This window comes from Nanorana parkeri, unplaced genomic scaffold (genome assembly GCF_000935625.1).
Source record: "Nanorana parkeri isolate BGI_ZX_2015 unplaced genomic scaffold, ASM93562v1 scaffold421, whole genome shotgun sequence".
Classification (NCBI taxonomy): Eukaryota; Metazoa; Chordata; class Amphibia; order Anura; family Dicroglossidae; genus Nanorana; species Nanorana parkeri.
In genome coordinates, this window is record NW_017306689.1 from 1,087,064 (window position 1) to 1,107,138 (window position 20,075).

A 20,075-nucleotide genomic window follows, 5' to 3' on the forward strand; every position below is an offset into this window, starting at 1 on the left:
CCTCATTGAGACATTGTTCAGAGTAGAGCATACATTCAGTGCAACATACTAGACATTTTATAACTACCTCTTTCCTGCCCAGAGCTGAAGTCACAGCAATGTAAGTCGATCCTGAAAGATGTGAGATGGTGGGCCATAATAAACTATGGGGTCTATTCACAAAGCTGCCGAAGGATCTGGCCGTAGCTTCGGCCGATCCTTCGGCTAGCTTCGGCACCAGGACCCCTTCGGTTCAGGAGAACCGAGGGGGTGCTGTACGGCTATTCACAATAGCCCGTACAGCTCCCGATCACGGCCGAGCGGCTCAGTCGAGCGCTGAGCCGTGCTGAAAGACGAAGCTGGCCGAGCGGCCGGCCATTGGCCGGCCGACAGCCTGCTTCTGACAGCTGGGCGGAGCCAGCCGTGATCTTACGGCTGGCTCCGGCCACTTTCAGAGAGATCAGCGTCCCTGGTTGCTAACCAGGGACACTGATCTCCAAGCATCTGACTCTCCCTGGCGGCCCGGGAGTCTCCTGCTCCCGGCCGCCAAGGAGAAAAACCCCGCTCTGTCTTTTTTCTTTATTCTGACACGGAGCGATGTCAGAATAGAGAAAAAAAAAAAGTCCCATTCAAAAGCATTGAGAGTTTACTATTGGCTATTGCAATAGAAATAGCCAATAGTAAACTAGCATTGTACCCGCCCTCTTTTGCAGTTCCCCACCAGGTCCACCAGCAGAGGGCGGGAACAATGCTAGTTTACTATTGGCTATTGCAATAGAAATAGCCAATAGTAAACTCTCAATGCTTTTGAATGGGACTTTTTTTTTTTCTCTATTCTGACATCGCTCCGTGTCAGAATAAAGAAAAAAGACAGAGCGGGGTTTTTCTCCTTGGCGGCCGGGAGCAGGAGACTCCCGGGCCGCCAGGGAGAGTCAGATGCTTGGAGATCAGTGTCCCTGGTTAGCAACCAGGGACGCTGATCTCTCTGAAAGTGGCCGGAGCCAGCCGTAAGATCACGGCTGGCTCCGCCCAGCTGTCAGAAGCAGGCTGTCGGCCGGCCAATGGCCGGCCGCTCGGCCAGCTTCGTCTTTCAGCACGGCTCAGCGCTCGACTGAGCCGCTCGGCCGTGATCGGGAGCTGTACGGGCTATTGTGAATAGCCGTACAGCACCCCCTCGGTTCTCCTGAACCGAAGGGGTCCTGGTGCCGAAGCTAGCCGAAGGATCGGCCGAAGCTACGGCCAGATCCTTCGGCAGCTTTGTGAATAGACCCCTATGTCTTTTAAGCACACCCACCTTTCACCAACTGTGGCACTAATGGGACACCATGCATGGTGCACTGTCTTTAGACCATATGAGTCTTAACCATGAAAGGTCCACTTGCCTTTATTTACCCACCAGACTAGAAATGCCAAGTCCTCACCTATTCAGAGTAGGTGCACAGGGTCAACTTTTGCATTAACATCCACCAGGTTATTAGTTCAGTTTGGTTCTGTACAGGACTGCCTGATTATGTTTTAAATGGAATATAAGCTGTAATCATGTTGTATATGATCACCTTTGTATAGAAGTCCTTATCAGGACCAGAACTTGCTGTTAGGAAAAATCTAAGCTCTAATTTGTCCAACTAATTTTTTACAATGGAAACATATTGTAGGCATTAACTAAAAGCTGTTTGCTTGTATACTGGACATCAGATGAGTTTTTATATTCTATTATGAATATATATTTTAGCTTTTCATTGAATTTAGACATTAGTGGGACATAATCCATAGTTTCAGTGTAGAAATTGTAGCAGAATAAGAGTTATATAATTACACTAGAAACATGCCTCTTGCATTATCAGAAGAATATGCACATAAACAAAGTATTACTTTGAGAGAGGAGGTGATTGATTATATACTTTGTCATAGATTACATCAAACAAGCTATGATATGTTTCTACCTAAATACATGTAATGCTATTTCACTATTAAGAAACTCCTATTGTAAAAATTGTGCAAGTTCACAATTATTGATGAAAGTAAATTGTGCTATTAAAGGTTCTTTCCCCCATTCTAACACCAGCCCACGGCAATGAGTTTCAAGGTTAGAGATGTTCTTGCAGTGATTCAGCTTCTCGGGTCTGAAATAGAGAAAGGAAACTGTCAGCAGTTAGAAAATTGGTTCATAATTAGTATCTTGTAGCTGCGAGGTATGAATAAATTGAGTCTGGAATCAGCTGAGGCTGCTGGGTCTGCTGCATATTGCACACGGTGATACATACATTTTCTTTCTCCTTTGCACATAAGAATACCCACTGGGGGAATCAGTATAGCAATTGGCAATTGTGAGTTGATTGGTGCTGTCCATATTCAGAAACATGAATCACCTTGCTATAAAGAATAATGCTGTGCTTTTGCAGTGAAGGTTCCATAAAGTCAACCTTAAAATGTACTTACCACAGGCATTTTCCTGTATTATATATTCAATTATGAAAATATTTTCGGGTATGAAAAATGGGACATTGTTCAATGCCATTTTAAATTCTTTCAAAATAAGACATATTTAGGTCTGCTTGTTGGGTGGAACAATTAGGGCATTTTCTTTTGGGTGAAAGGCTTGTTGCCTTTCAGTTATGTTAATGGTTCATTTCTGTATGCTTTTTCATAGGCATAGCATGTGTCATTCTGTGGGTAAGGGTGGCTGCATTTTTGTAGATTTTGTTACAGTAATGCTATTGGTAATTATATACTACCCTTTAGGAAATAAGATACAGAGGATGTAAGGCAGTCAATAAGCTGAGCAGTCTGAAGTGATTTAATGGAAATGGCTAAAAGAAATGTGCAGAACCCAGTTTTGTATTTACAACAAGGCATTTTGGGCCTCTCCCTATGGCAGGACGGTTACAAGCAACAGCAATCCACCACAGATTTTACAAGACATGTTTATGCTTTTCTTTATTGCTTTCTATTATTTTAGCACATCTGAGCATATGGCCAGAAGACCACATGCTGCCCCTAACAGCACTTTCTAGCATTAGAATAAAAAAAATCACATGACACATTGTGTGGAACTTAACACAAGAGCATCATCCATGTACCTATGGCAGCATGTCATGTAAATACAGTCCAGGCAGCAACCCCTAGATTTCAGTTTTTGTTGTTCTGATGTAAGCAGAATGAGATTGGAATGATAAAGGTTACAGCATATTGCACTTACATGTTGCTCTTTGAGATGCCTTATTGAAGAACATCAGAGAAGGGTTATCTGTAAACCATAGCACAGCTTAATGATGAAGATGAAAGATGATTGCTGTATGATTATAATGGGTTAGTGCACTTTGTACCATGTTACTAAAAAAATCATTGAAGAGTGTATGCTGGCCCTAGACAGTAGATGGATGTTGAAGGGAAAGGAATAATGTGACAGCTAGATGATTTTTCTTTGGCTAGACTGGTGCAAATTCACACTCCTATCTAGGGTGCATGTATACATATTGAACAGACATTGCTGGCAGCTACCTTATCTCAGAAGAACACCAATGATCCAGTCAAGTCAATCTACTTTCATTGCAATCAGACATTCATCCTCAATGAGTATGAATTGCATAGTTTTTTTATTAACCAGAATTTTTGTATTAACCCTTGTGCCCCCCCCGTGCACTGCAAAGGTGCTTAAGTGCTTGTTTTGTTCCAGGGACGAAAATAACAAAGTTATACTCACCAGATCCTCTGAGCCGGCCAGCTGTGACAGCTCTCCCTCCAGCCAGTCTTCTCTTCTGCTGCAGCGATGGCCCTCAGCATCCTTACATCCTATACACTATGTATAGAATGTTAAGATTTATGGGACCTTGGACCACTGCAGTGGAGGGGGAGAGAGGCTCCAGTGACCTGTCTAACAACAAGCCATCTCCGATGATCACGTGAGTTTAACTTTGTTATTTTCCTGTCTAGACCAAAATTAGCCCTTAAACCTGGCAGGGCGGAGGTAGCCCAACTGCAAGGGTTAATATACAACTTCCCCAGAGTTCTTCTTTCATTTGCTACTAATGTTGATGATTCTACTGGTTGTATGTCTAGAAAATAAAAGGTAAAAAAAAAACTATTAACACTGAAAATCTTTCAGTGGTAATGTACATGATAGGTATATGTTAGGATAAATCCAAACTAAGAAAATGCTTGACTATCAAATTTCAGTTTTAGAGCTCCATAAAATATTTTAATAAATATATAACTGCCCTGAATACTAAAAGCAGTGCTAGTAGTGTCACAAAAGGCAGATGGTCTCAATCACCAGGCAATTTCTCTTAATGGAATACTACACAATAGACACAGATTACAGACAATCCACTTGCATATTAATCATTTTTCAAGCAATCAACTTCTATTCAGTAAAGCACTCAAACCCTTTATTAACTGAACTTCAAGTTAAATTGCATTTATTGTGTTAGAACATCTAATATATGCTTGCAGGCAGATATGCCCCTACAATATGTGACATAAAATAACTATTTTTACTAAGGTAAATGTGATTGTCAATAGAGTTACAATAACACTTGAACTATTGATATTATTTTTCTGGAGCTGCGTTATGATGTGACAAAATATGTGTCATATAAACCAGGCCTGATCGCTAAACTGTTATGTATTGTGATGTTTAAATAGGTGGTTGAATACAATATGAGAAATAGGCGCAAAGGCCACAAATAATAGTGTCTAAGATATAACATTCTTTAATAGATAAGAAAGTGTTTTAAACAACTATTCTAAATCCCTTCCAGGTTTTTCTGGAAGCTATCTTGGTGAGTACATGTCAACATAATTCTAAACCTGTATCCCTTCTCTCTAGATTTGCAATAATGTTATCATTAAAGCATACTTTCATGGTAGCAATAGACAGAAACATGAAGCTGAAACACAGATAATGTTTATGCTGGTGTTCCGATTATTACCACAGATATTTGTACTCTGTATACTGTGCAATGCAATTATAATCTAGAAGTTTTAAATTAGTTCATATCACACAACAATCATGTAGGGGATAATTCACAAAGCTGCTGAAGGCAGCTGAGTGAATAACCGAGCCGAAGTGTAGTGAGCCGAACGTTGTTTGGCTATTCCCTTCCACCTTGTACGGCTGATTTCAGCTGTACATCGGTTAAAATCAGCTGCACATCGGCTGACTTGGGTCAGCCGAACATGCTGTGAATGTTCGACTGAGCCGAAGTGCAGAAGGAGTTCAACTCAGCCAAACCAACATTTGGAGCGGCTGAGCTGAAGCTCCAGTAGCTCACTTGCTGCCGTTCTCCCCTATTCTCAAAGGGGCCGACCGGCAGTGAGTGAATAGCCAAATGCCGCCGAGAGGCATTTGGTTCGGCTAGTCTGCTCGCTATCTCCGTAAATAAATGAGGAAAAAAATTTAGAAATTATTTTTTAAATTTTTAAAAAAATAGGAAAATGTAAAACGTTAAGAAAATAATAAAACATTTGTAAATAAAATTACTTTTAAAAAAAGACACGCTGACTGCCCGCACGCGACGAACTACTGCCGCATAATGTAGAATCTGACAGATGCTGGCAAAATATAAACATATAAACAATTGGGCGGAGCTAGCAGTGACATTTTACTATTGGCCGGCACCTGCCAAAGTCTTCTAGCAGGTCCCGGGCAAAAAAACAACAACTGGAAGGAGCTGGCCATGACGTCACAGCCGGCTCTGCCCAGTTGTTGCTGTTTAATGACATATCAGCATCTCCAGGTCATTTGGGAACACTGATCTGTCATTACAACTGGGCGGAGAGAGCCATGAGATCACGGCTGGCTCCACCCAGCTGTCATTTGTGTGTAGAACGGTCGGCCCTCAGGCCGACCTTTCTAAACACTTAGCCTGTCACTACAGCTCAGCCTTCGGCTGCTGTACGGGCTATTGTAAGGCGGCCGAAGTGGGCCAAAGGATCCTTCGGCTCTTCTGTGAATAACCCTCATAGTGTCTGTGCTTAACGATATGCATATTGCAGTATTGCATTTTGTAATGATGTTACCCTAAAACCATTTCAATAATGGTTCAGTGCAAACCTAAAGATTGTTGTAGATTGTCGCTACATGTGAAAAATATATGGCACATTGTAACTTGTAAAGTTGCAAGCAAGCTTTTTATTATATGGGTGCATATTATATGGGTGAAGAACTAGCAAATTGCAAATTAACCCTTGCAGTGGGGCTACCCCCACACTGCAAGAGTTAACTGCTCATTTTGGTCTAGAAGCTAAAAAAAACATGTTCATGTGATCCTCGATCCTGCAGCGGTGACTGCTCACCTTTCTTCCCATCAGCTCCAGATGGGGAATGTCCCTCAACATCCTCACATCCAGTGCAAGTGAATGAACTTCTATTTAATCTGAGGATGTTAGCAGGGTTTAAACTGTCAATGGTCGAAGAAGAAGAGGCTGCAGGGACCAGTCTAAAAGCTAGGATTGGGTATGTATATCTTTTTTTATTTTAGACCCTAGACCAAAACTAACAGTTAACCCTTGCAGCGCAGTGGTAGCCCCACTACAAGGGTTTCACATTTGCCCAGAGTTTTTCTTGTAAAAGTCATAGGGGAAAGAGTACCGGGCCACTGGGGATACTACTTGGAGACCTTACAACATTTAGAATATATTGTAGCAATTTTTTTAGGCGTTTCATTTCTTTTGTGAACTCTCTTGAATTAAGTTTCTTTGTGTGGGTTTCATCTAGATATTACTGTTAGCTCCTAAAATAAGCTGGTATGCTAATTGGCTTCTAGAAAAGATGGCCTTAGAGGGTGCAAGTGTTGGTATGGTTCTGAATGGTAAATTTCTTTATACTTTTGAGTGTGGAGTCATATGTCAGTGCTAGAAAAATACAGAACATATACATATTTTGTACATTACACATCAGCCTCAGATTTACATCACATACACAGCCAGATTGTCATCAGGTTAGTTCTACTACAACCAAATCTGTTTGATAATCTGGTCATGTATGTCATATATGGGAACAGTAATCATCCTTCTTCTTTGTCACGCTGTTAAAATATCCACATCATACTTTGCATTTGTAATCACCATTTATATTAGGAGAGACAGTATATGTATCATGTTTGAACAAGTATAAATGTTTGTTCATAAAAATTATTACACTTAGATGAATGATATCTGTAAAATTGTTTTTAAATAACTTACACCAAAAAAAGGATAATTAAATATCTGGTCCCCCAAAAACGCTACATTTGCCACAAATATTTATACTTTAAAGTGACACTAAGCTCAGGAGTTAAATTTTAAAAATGCATTCAAGTATCTTGGCTATTAAAGGAGAACTATGGGGTCAGGGCTTTTCCCCATAGTTCTCCTTAGGGTAACGGGAGGACACAAACTAGCGTCCTCCCGTCACCCCAAGCTACAGCTGGCGGCATACTGAGACGCCGCAGACGGACGGATCCCGACATCAATGTCGAGATCCGCCCAGCTGCGTGAGTGACAGCTGGCTCTGCCTATCTAGAGGCAGAGCCAGCTGTACCCGCTCCCTCCCCCGTCCGTTTCGCCAGTCAGCGCTGGCGGATCAGAGTGGGGAGGGGGGAATCCATCCCCTCCCCTGTCACGGCAGAGAGCCGTGACAGGATGGAGAAGTGAGCGAACACCGGCATGTGTTTGCTCACCTCCCGATCTACTGAGCCGACCTGTGACAGTCTCATTGTCACAGGTCAGCTAGAACTATGAGGTGAGTGAAAAGCACTCACCTCATAGTTCTCCTTTAACAAAAATTTATCTTTTTCGTGTATTACTCAGCTAGTGATCCTCAAATCATCTCTGAATTGGTGCTGACACTGTCCTTCCTTCTGGAGGGTGGCTACATTTGTTCCCCATGGTCCCTGTGTGTGTTGTAAAGTAGCCACCACTCCAAGCTCACTCCTGTGATGGACTACAATCTCACGTTTCGTTTAATAATTTGTATCGAAATTGTAGTCCATCATGGGAGTGAGCTTGGTGTGATGGGCACTTTACAAAACGCACGGGGCCCATGGAGAATAAAAGTAGACACCCTCCAGAAGCAAGGACGGTGTCAGCATGAATTCAGAGATGATTTGATGATCTACAGCTGAGTGATACACAAATAAGATACATTTTTGTTAACAGTTAAGGTACTTGAATGCATTTTCAAGATGTAACTCCTGAGTTTAGTGTCACTTCAATTAATTGGTTTGGTACCAGATTTGTGAACATAAAACATAACACATACACTTTCAAACAATAGCCATTTTCCAAAAAAAGATAATATTGGCAACAGCAAATCATAAACAGTTAAAACTAATCACATTATAGTCGATAGCCAAAACTGTATAGAATAATGCACGCAAAACTGTTTTTTATTTCTCAGATATGCGATCCCACATGTAAAAAACATTTTAGGTCCTCTGTCCCGAGTCATAAAATATATACGTTTTTCAATGTACTTTCTAACATATTACATGAAACAAATCATTAATGCATAATTGTAAACAAAACACCTCTACTCCCTTTGTAAATCAACTTTTTCTGGCAATGCTGCAAAACAAATATTAGCTTGTGTAACAACCTTTTCTATTCCGAATTGTAAAATAATAAAAAAAAATAGTGAATTATTTGCTTTGACAAAACAGAATTTAAAGCCTACCTCCAGACAATTTTTTGGTGCTTTTGGATAAAATGGGAAAAACTTAGAAATAAAAGCCTGACAGAAATGTTGTCTTTATCCACACTGGGGAGCACCGAGAAGGCACAGACCACAATAAAACATGTTCAGTGGCTTTAGCCATTCCATTGTGTTTTTGTCTCAGTTCCTGGTGGAGAGATTTCCCATCACTCCCTTTCTGTCGTAATAGAGACACAAAAAACAATACAAACCTGACAGGGCTCTATCCCTCATGCACTCTGTTTAAAGGCTTGGCTGGTATTGGTTTTTAAGTATTTTGTTTCATTTTTCTTTTTTATATTTATATTTGTTTCTTGATACTTCCTAATGTTTTGACTTTTATGATGCCTATTCAAATAATTCATAGTAATGATAATTTTCCTACTAACCTTTTGGCAGAACAATGCATTATTTTTTGGGAAAGTGTTACAGCTCACGGAAATTATTAACTTAAAGTTGTTCTGATCTCCCCATATTCTTTATTATGTATTTGTTATTTTATAAGAAGTTTTTCCTCCGTTGCTCTGACTCTGGCAAGCATCAGATTGCACAAGCCAAAGGAATTATTACAGAGGTAAAGGAAACTAGATAATGTATATTATATTTTATGCAGGGTGGCACTTTGAAAGAAAACAGTTGCATGCAAATTGCAAATATCGATGGTAATGTGCACTCTCCTGAGCTGTATCAGTTATGACAGATTTGTGACTCATTTTATAGAATCATAATTGAATTTAAAAAGCAGCACTCTGGCAAATTATCTGTCCTTTAGCAACTGTTATAAATAAAATGTCTAGCATCTGGGACAAAGGGTCTAAAGGTACCTTAGAATTGCTAAGTTTTCTGAACAGTAATTAAATTAATGTCTTTTGTACTACACGCTTAACATTAATATTGTTCTAAAATCCTCTAAACTATATTGTTATCTGTACATGGAGATGAGCAAGGACAAACTGCAAAGACTGATGTGCACAAATGACATGGTCTGAGGTTCATGCAATTCCAATTTCCTCACCGTGTTTTCTTACTTTAAAGTACATTAGTGACAGATATACAAAAATATGATGTAATTGCTGAAGTTGTTGGTTACATTACCAATTGAAGAAATTTGAAGAAGACATATTTAATATCTTTGGTGATTGCAACAATAGCCAATTGGATTTTCCCTATGCTGCCTGAGAGAATAAAAGTTAGAATCTTCAAAAAAAGTAAAGAAATACAAGTCCTGCACGTATCAGTAAACAATTGTTCTTATACATACTTCTGGGTCTGGGCACCTTTTGCATGAATTATTACACATTTATTTATGTTTTGTTTTTTTTTGCTGCTGGAAATCCCAAAACTATTAATCAAAGACACAGACAACAGTAAAAACTTGACAAGAGTTCTAACCCTTCTGCACTCTATCCAAAACAAAAAATCATAAAATACCATAAAATATAACTGTACACAGATGTGATAGAAAGCTGTGTGTGAATCAACTTCTACTAGACATAATTAAACAGATAATTTGTTTTGTGTGGTCCTTCAAAATATAGGGTTTTGTTTCAGAGTGAAATTTTGTTAAATGGTCACAATATTAACATTGTTAATTATCACAATGTTAAAATTCTTATGGGTATTAGTGAGATCCAACCATTGCTGATATAAACTATTGTGCTTCAACAATGCTTCTGACCAAGCTGAAATATAGCAGTAAATAACCCTGGAGGTGTAAGATGCAAAGCATAAAATATTAGTCTCTGTGCCTTGTTTATAGTGGTAAAGTAATAGCTTTTTTTACATGAGTGTACATACAGATTACACTGCCATAGGGAGGTCAGTGCCTATTATTTTGATTTTCCAATATGTCAAAGTTGCATCTCTTTTATACATCCAAAAATATTACATACATTTTCCTTAATCTAGCTCATAAATTGGATCAATACAGGCTTTAAATGCAGATCATTCGTTGACCAACCACACTACTGCCTACATTTGCTACAATTATGGCATTTTATAGTCTTTCTAATGTATTGTATGAGACAGATAATTACAAATGGATTTGTAAGGTAAATTACAAAATCTATCCCTTCTAAATGTGTTTTTTTTTAAATAATTGAACCACTTCAATTGAATCTTCTTACTCAAACATTATGGAAATTATATATCTTGAAAGTCATATCCAACCATTTTCTATTTCTTGATCCAATGACTAAAGTAAAAATAATTATGTGAAATTCAAGAATGCTTTCTACAGTGGATTATATGTCATTGTTATCCACTTCGTGCTTGACATTACTATAATGAGCATGTGCATCATACAGTATATGGCTATGTTTGCAACTTCTGATGCTGCCTACTCAGGTGTAAAATTAGATCTGACTACTGGCTTCTGGATATCAGCAAGATGTAGTACATTGCATTATACTGAACCATTTCTGGATGTTTTCAGCCCTAGAAACATCTCACTTCTCCATTCTTGGCTTTCCAAAGTTCTTCATACAACAAGCCAAAACATTTTGGATTTGTTCATTTGGTTTGTGCCTCCAGAGAAATATAAAATAAAAAAATACACTGAGCTACACTGCCACGCAACAAATATTGGTAAGCAAGGTGGTCTTCAGGGGTGGTGTTTAGGTCTCAATTAGCTACACATTTTTAGTAAAACTGAATTTGTTTTTCATTTAGTTTCTAAGAATGTGTATTATAGAGAATTTATCTTTAACAATCCGTATCCTTAATTAATGCATCTTACCACAACTGGATCATATTTAGTTTTTTAAGTCAAGGTTTTTTAAAGTATGTACTGAGGACTTCTCTGTGTCTTAAGCCTGGTGTCTTGACTTCCATTTTAAACCCACTGGATGCTTACACAGCAGATTACTGAAACAAGATATAAGAGAAATGGACAGGCTGTGGCCTAAAAGAGGGAGTTGTTCACATTAGCACTCAGTAAGGAAAAGCAACAACTTTGTCACTGTATATGTGTCTACTTTAAACGGTAAGATAAAACAATAAGTAGAAAGGTATCAAGCGTATTATTATTTTGTTTAAAAAAAATCTTCTGTTGCAAATGGTCACTGCAGTTAGCTGTTAGAATATATTCTGAAAATCAACCACCATTGAGCTAAGATGAGTTTTGGGGATCTCCCCAAAAATGTATTTCTTGGTCCTTGGAAATTCATTCAGATAGGGCCTGCAGTCTTGTTAACTACTTCTGTAACTTGTAAAAAGCTTTATACATGCTCCAGCGGTGAACAGATAAATGTCAGGTGGCTCCAGCAGTACACACTCTACTGTAGCTGTTGAATTAGTCAGGGAGCAGACTGGCTTCAGTATGTGTATTTATAAATTTGTGCCTTAGGCTCTGGAATTGTAGTGAGGCCTTGATGGCCCCGTATATATCTAAGCGACAACCTGTCTTCATCAGTCAATTACTGCACAAGACTAAACAGGAGTAATGCTATCACTATATTTATTCCTAGGAAAAAAAATCTTTTTTGTCTTCTTCTAAACAAACTAGCTAAAGTGACTCATGAAGTGAGGTAATACTTCTGAGTATATGCCCCCTCCACTGAGGGTACCTGCTCTACTTGATTCCAGATCATAATAAAGACCACTTGTATGGATATCAAGTGCAGTTATTAAACTTTATATACAAGGCATTAAACTTTGAATAGTTTCCTATGGCCTGGATCCTGACCTTTAGAAATGTACTTCATCTGCAAATAAAAGGCCAGGAGGAATAAGGTGGCTTAGCTCAGAAACCTACTTGAGGTGGGTGTATTGTTGAATTTAGTATTGTCTCATCTAGTGTAAGGCTGTCAGCATGATAGTCACAGTATCTGTTAGGGGTTGTAGAAAAAGGAAAGAACTGAATGAGAAAAAGCAAATAAAAATCCTGCTGTCTCGCAGCGTGGGGAATTTTGCTGTGTAGTATGTGTATTGTTCTCCGATATACAGAGATTAAGAGTTCAGTTGTTTGAGCTTTTTGTTTGAAACCTGGAGAAAAATATAATTTTTCTCTCCATAATAATAATAATAATTGTAAAATGATAGTAACTGTTTTTTTTCTTTTACTACTAGAATAATGTAGTAATCTTAAATTGCAGCCAGAGTGTCGCTATAAATTTAAAGATGAAAATATTTTCTGATGCTTGTGAGGATTATATGTATTAATATCCTGTACTGAGGAAACATGAACTGAATATCTCTTTGCTTTTCATTTCCTTGCACCTATAATCTCCAAGATTTGTTTTTATTACATTGGGATACTAGCCGTATGTTTGGGTTTTATTGTTTTGTTTTATGAATCAGCTGTGAAACAGTAACAATAAAGGATTCATGCGCCTTCAGTTGTAAACAAATAATGTTGGCAGGGCTTTGATTGGAATAAAAGGGTAGACTGCCAGGAAAACTAGCACTGTTATTTTAACATTAATAATTAATCTCCTTATTCTTGTTTTATGATTGTATCAGTGTTGTCTTATTAGTGGGAAGCGCTTTTTATAGTTTATATTATATAACTTAAAGTTATTCTGTCATATATGATGCACCATTATGGTAATGTAAAGCTGATACAGTTGTTGAAAAAAATGTTTTAACTTTTGAAATTCATGCATTTTTATTAATCAGCAGTAAAAAAAAAGTAGTTGATCTCGCACGTGTTATTAAATATCCAACACTTTTCAAGAAAGCAGCCAATTTAGCTGCATAGAAACTGCTTGGGGTTGAACTATTGGGCAATAATTCTCAACACTGTAGAGAATTATTCAGCAAGGCTATGACTTGGTCAAGTGTAAAATTTTAAAATCCTGAGCTCTGAAAAAAAATTGGTTTTATAAACATCTTTTTATTTATTTTACACGTGGAATTGTTTTTAACAAACATTTTCATTTTTATTGCAAAATGGTCCAATTGAACTCTTACTGTGTATTACTGTAATGCAGCCAGGCTGTATATATAGTAATAAATCTAATCTTATGTAACTGAATTTTCCAATTTTAAGTGCTATAGAAAGGCTTAAAATACTCTACTGCAGCACTCTCTAATACAAAGCAATGGCCTGGCTCTCCCACAGTGCACCAATCAACAGCACTGGTTAGGGAACAAGAACACTGTTGATTGGTTCCTGGAGAGGAGGGGGCAAATTCAAGACTTAGAATATCAGTTTCAGTGGATAAATTATGTTAATAAATTTAAAGGAAATTAAGCTTGATAAGTCTGCCAATTGATTTATAATTTACAAAATTATAGTTCATCTACCAATAACTATTTTAGTTAAGTGGGTCCTTATATGTCTAGGATATCTTCCTGCCATCATTCCTAACTCCTGTTCCTGTCCTGTGAGCTATGGTTATTCCCTCACACTTTTTATGTTGCAGAACCTCCTGCTGCATTTTTAACAATATATTTAAAAAAAAAAGGAATTATTATTATTTCACAATTTTTTTACATCTCCACCTGTTGATTCTGCCAGTAACACCTTTCTTGTCATAGGGTGAGTCTCACTTAAACAAGAAACATCTTCCCCTCCTATTCTCCATAACATAGCAGAGTGGGTTTCTGTTGTTCTCAGTGATAACTATGAACAATATAACTGTACAATACAGGCAGGGAGCCCATGAAATTATTAAGATTTCTGGCAAGATCAACAGGGTTTTTTTTGCACTTTTCAAATAGATTTAACAAAACATTTTTGAATTGTATATTTAACAGACGTAAAGGGACCAATTAACAAGTTAATTGTAAAGGTTTACCTTATAGGTCTCCAGCATTTGATAAAAACTAAAATATCAGTTTTGAGTGGACTGACTTTTTAAGAACTAAGTTATCCAGCATTTCCCCATAAACTGTGTGCCATCAAGTGTGCTGAAAAGCACCTAGTGGTTAAATTTACATTGAACTTTACCCTTTTAAAATAAGTGGGGCTTTCACTGCAGCCCAACTGGATCTAACATTACAAGTATTTATGTGATTGTGCATAGGACACAAAGCATGCCCGCATGTGAGTTTTATGTATACCACGATACATCTTTGTGGTCGAGTGTTCTTTTGAAGAAAGGTAAACAATCCCTTCTTAAATCAAGCGCAAATGGTAACATCACACCAGATGCAAATAGACCCTCTGTAGTCTTAGACCATTTCATATTTTAAGACCTCTTTATTGTCAATGAAGGGATGTAAATAATATATCAATGTAAATTTAAACAAAATTCTCAACCCAAATTAGAATTAGAAAAACATAAAGTACAGACAATTCCATAGTAAGTGGGTGGAGGACACCCACTGGCATTCATGGAGGTTTTTTTTATTACATTACCTAATGTTCTAATACTTCCCGAAGAAAAGAGTGAGAGGATTAAGGTAGGTGTTTTGGAAGTCTTGAACAGTCTTCACAGAAATGCAGTAAGATAGACATTGTATTAACAACCTCCAGTTATTATTACCTCCACTTTCACGGTACAGCAATTATACGGTTCTAAATAAGAATGTGTAGTAGCACCAGAATTGGTAATCAGCACTCAGAAACACAGTCAGACAAGCCCCCCCCTCTCTTCCTTTGCAGTCTGCCTGAGGAAACTTGGGGTGCGAGGGGTGTGATTGTTACTCAGCCTTTCAAGCATAGAGCACTACCACAGACAACAATTTCACTGAAAGAAATTGATATTTTAAAGCAAGCAAAGATCAGTCACAAATCATAAAATGCAGTATTACAGAACTGTTAAAGTACATCTAAAGGCTTCTGTGTGACTGTTTAAACATGTCCCAAATCTAGTTACTATGGGATGTACAAGCCCTATACATAAAGACAAACTTCTTTTATCTCCCCTAAGTGAGCCAAATTAGTGTCTCACATGCTCCCTCTCCCAGACACTGCAGCTAACAGTGAGAAGGTTTCCGCAACAGTGTCAGTGCTGTCAATCTAAAAAGCAGTGGGCAGGACTTAGTGTGGCCAAGATCTATTTGACAAGCTACAGGCTTGTGAATTCTTAGCGACAATACCATCTCCATTTTGTAAAGTTCTGCACAAACTGTTGGAGCTATATAAATCCTAAATCATAATAATGTCCTGGCAATGTTTTCCCATTCCACTGAGTCTTAATGACTACAGTATAGTGAAAAAGTTCTAAATTGTGCTCAAGTCAGAAAGCACTGTCAGAGTGTAAAAACAAAAGACTGTGCATCCTTGGCTAAGGTGAATGAGTCCCCGTTTGTAGAGCCTTTATTTTAAAAGAAACTTACAGGGAATGTGCAATTATTATAAAATGGATATATCTGTAAATGTCCTTCAGCACTGTTCCCTGTTCATATGACCAGAATTAGGTATATACATATTTTTTGAATAATTGGTATTACAACTGACTGTGTAAATCGAAGGGACACATTTTCTGGAAAAGCAGTGTACTTAGCAGCTATGAAATAATAAACTAAGTGCCCACAATACAGTGAGTGACATTGGCCAAAACTATATAAAGCATTGCTTTACCTATGAGCTGAACAAAAAGCAAAAACATGACATGTAAAGCATGTCAGGACATAAACAGGACATAAACAGAGTTCTATAACATCTATGCCTGAGCCAATAAAAATCTATAAAGTCTGTATTTGTGATGAAATAATGGTCACGGTGCTGCATTTATTTACCAAATAAATCTCTCAGAACATTTTATAAGATATATAGTGAAACATTTGGAACTGACATGAGCTTTAAATTGACCCTGTCAGTCACATAAAGAAATCCAAATTGAGCTTTTCTGCAACAGAAGACATATTATACTCACCTACCTAGGTGCCCATGTCTCCTAAGTTTGCTCCCTTTCAGCCCTGCAAATTTTGCTGTGCTGTTCAGGCATTCAACACCTCTGGGAGTGTTGGATTCTTATGTCTCTTGTCACACATTGTGGTTTCATCCTTTACCCCTCTATGTTACTACAAGATACAGTTAGGGTAGGAGTCAGGGGAACAAACCACAGCATGCAGTGGGGACACTGACTTCAACCATGTATGTGGTGAAAGCCAAAGAGCACAATGGAGGCTGCAGTTCCGAAATGGAGCAAAGGTACGAGACATTGGCCACAAAAGAGGTAGGTATAATACCTCTTCAACTGCAGGCAAGCACTGTTTGGATTTTTTGATGTGACTGACAGTTTGTTTTAAAGTGAATGTAAACCCTTACAAAGAACTTCTCCCTTTAGGACTGTTAACTTTATTTGCTCCCTTTTAGGTCTGTTAAATTTACCATTGAAAGTGTTTGGTTACATGTGGCTCATGAGCGGACAAAATAGCAGTTTATACTGCCAGAATACTAATGAGTGGTATGTTATTATGCACTTTGACTATGCTGCACCATTATCACTGCCCACTGTTACCTGTTTGAACAAACTTCATGCTAACACACTCCCTGTCTTAGGATGACAACGCAGGTCATACATAGATTCCATACTGTGAGTAAAGTGGTCACCAAGGAGAAGAATGTGTGTTAATTGAAGGGTCACCATGTGATAAGGGGAAAAACGTTGCAAAGAAACCCCACCACATCTAAGGACTAATGTACTCTCATTTTAAATGTAATGCTTTGCCTATAGCATGTCTACATACTGTATATCATGTCCATAAAAGAGACAACAACCTCACATATTAAACTACTTTTGTTAACTAAGGAGTTATTGCAGGGATATACATTGGTAAATACTTGCAACTTTATTATTGGTTGAACTCACTGGACATTGGTTAATTAGAATGCACAGCTGGTTGAAGTATATCTTGGCAATATTTTTGTGGCATTCATTTTTAGATTCCAGGTAGGTTTTATTATATAGTTTCAGCAGCCTAATAAATACAAAATAATTACTTGTAAGTAAATTAATTCAGGGTAACCTAAACTGTGTATAAAAATATGGGAACTTGTTTGGTGTATTTATTCATGCTACACTGAAAGCAGTTATATTGGAAACATTTCCTGAATTAATAATATCTCTATCCTAGGCTTAACTGTCTGGCTAAAGTTGTTTTCCAGATGTTATTTAGTCATATTTGACTTCTTTGTAATCTTAAATTAATAACTTTTCCTGCATGCATGGCATAAAATGATAGTTATTGTTGATTTAGGCTAAAGCTGCTTATGGTAATATTTAGTGACATAAATAAACTACTCACCTGCATATATAATTCTGCCTATTCAGACTGCAGTTATTCTCACTGATGAACGAAAATTACATATGCAACGGTAGTGAGATATAGTATGTAGCAGGGTGCGTTCACAGGAAGCTCCTCAGGTAGCACAGCCTCTCACCTTTACATACAATTATATCTATTGAGACTTTCTCCAGTGAATAAAAATTCACCTATCTCTGATATCATATATTGCATTAAATACCCAGTAATCGAACTGTATTACATTCAGTGCCTATTGTCCCAATGTCTGATTTTGGAGTTTTATGAGTTTTATGGATCGAGACAATTGATTAACACCACCCACCACACGGATACCATATATATGAACACAGGAGATGTGTATACATTTTTTCTATAAAGGTCTATACTAGGAACCCAACTGGTCTAACATGGTTTTTTTTATAGGGAGGGGTTTTGTTACTGTTGGGGAGTAAATCATGGTTATATATTTTCTTGAAATAAATTGATTTTTCATACTTTACGCTAGTGTTGTTTGAAGAATATTTATTTTATTATGTGGGATCCCTGATGTGTAGTCAAGTGGGAACCTGTTGTTTCTTCCACATAAATAAAGGAGACAACCACTCTGCATATACTGTCCTCCACACATAATCATGCGGCAAGTGATGACGACATATGAGGGAAAGGAACAAGTGTCGTAGAGTTCCTAGTGGCCATAGAATAGATCATGGTTAGTGTATTATATCATCATCATGTTTCAACGTGGTATTGTTATCTCACAATTGGCCTTGTCCTCTATACGGTTCTCGGTATAATATATCTTGCCTACATTGTATGTAATGTATAGTATACAAAGTGCATCTAATAAAAAAACTATATCCTGCAAAAATCAGCAGAACAGACATATTGTATAGTATTTCCTGCACTTTAAGTCCCTGAATGAAAATAGGTACATTGTAGTAAGAAAAAAGCACTTATTTTAGAACTTTGGAGTGATTGATTTGCTGATTACCATTTAAATGTCATGCAAACAAACATACAAATGTGACAGATATACAATTATATAAGTAAATTACTTGACAAAATAAGGAATTCCTAAAACTGAAAAAAAGGAAAGTAAACCTATGAAACTTATGTAATATTATAAACACCAACATATGAAAATCTGTGAAGCATAAGAACTAATTAAATAAACCTGAATGCGTAAATGTAACTCTAGTAACTATGGTTCACTGAATTTTGCACTTCATCATTTATTTTTATAGGGCCAGTTCAGCCAGGTCAATCCCCTTGTGATAGCAATAAAGTTAATTTAAAAAAAAAGTGTTTCAAAAATTACAATTCTATAACATAAATAAAAAAGACAAAATAAATTAAAATATCAACCATGCAAACCAACATACAAACGCAAAAGCACACATAGGATATGAGCATATTCATAAACCATGTTTGCACAACACACCATGTCACTGCACTGCAAGATTAATTATTCTAGGTCTATCATTTATGATAAGCTATAAAGATTTTTAAAGTGTCATCTTTGGACAACTTTGGCAATTATAAGTTTTTGCCATTTCACCATTTCTCATGCAACATAAACATTTTTAATTACCATTTTTTTTATCCTACAGGGCCTTTGTTTTTGGAAAATATATACGGGTCTATTCACTAAGCTACCATAGGCAGCCGAGTGAATGACCGACCTAAAGCAAAGTGAGCCGAACGCTGTTCGGCTATTCACTTCAGGCTGGTACGGCTGATTTCAGCCGTATATTGGCTGAAATCAGCCCTACATCGGGTGACTTTGGGTCGGCAGGCTACTCGCTGCTTTGGGTCGGCAGGCTACTCGCTCCTCCGGCAGGCTACTCACTGCTTTCGGTCTATTCTTATAGATGCCGAACAGCAGTGAGTGAATAGCCAAATGCCGCTGGGACCGAGCAGAACAGAAAAGTAGTTAAAAAGTAGAAAAGGTTAAATAGAAAACCATTGGGCGGAGCTAGCTCCGCCCAACTGTTTTCTATTGGCCGGCAGTTCTGCTGCGTCAAAAAAAGGAAGAAAAAACATTTTCTCCATAGGAATGCATTGCTAGATTCCTAATGGCTATTTCAATTTGCAATAGCCAATAGCAAACTAGCTATTGTACCCGCCCTCTGCTGCTGTCAATCACTAGTGGGGACCTGATGGAGAACTGCAGCAGTGGGCGGGTACACTAGCTAGTTTACTATTGGCTATTGCAAATTGAAATAGCCAATTAGCCAATAGGAATCTAGCAATGCATTCCTATGGTGATTTTTTTTTTTTT

At 37.7% G+C, this 20,075-nt stretch overlaps 1 protein-coding gene across 1 annotated transcript in view; it reads left to right on the forward strand.

Annotated features, from left to right (window-relative positions):
• Positions 1 to 20,075, forward strand: part of EPHA5 (EPH receptor A5) — a 270,172-nt gene that overhangs the window by 122,581 nt on the left and 127,516 nt on the right. The gene's annotated exons all lie outside the window — the stretch shown is intronic.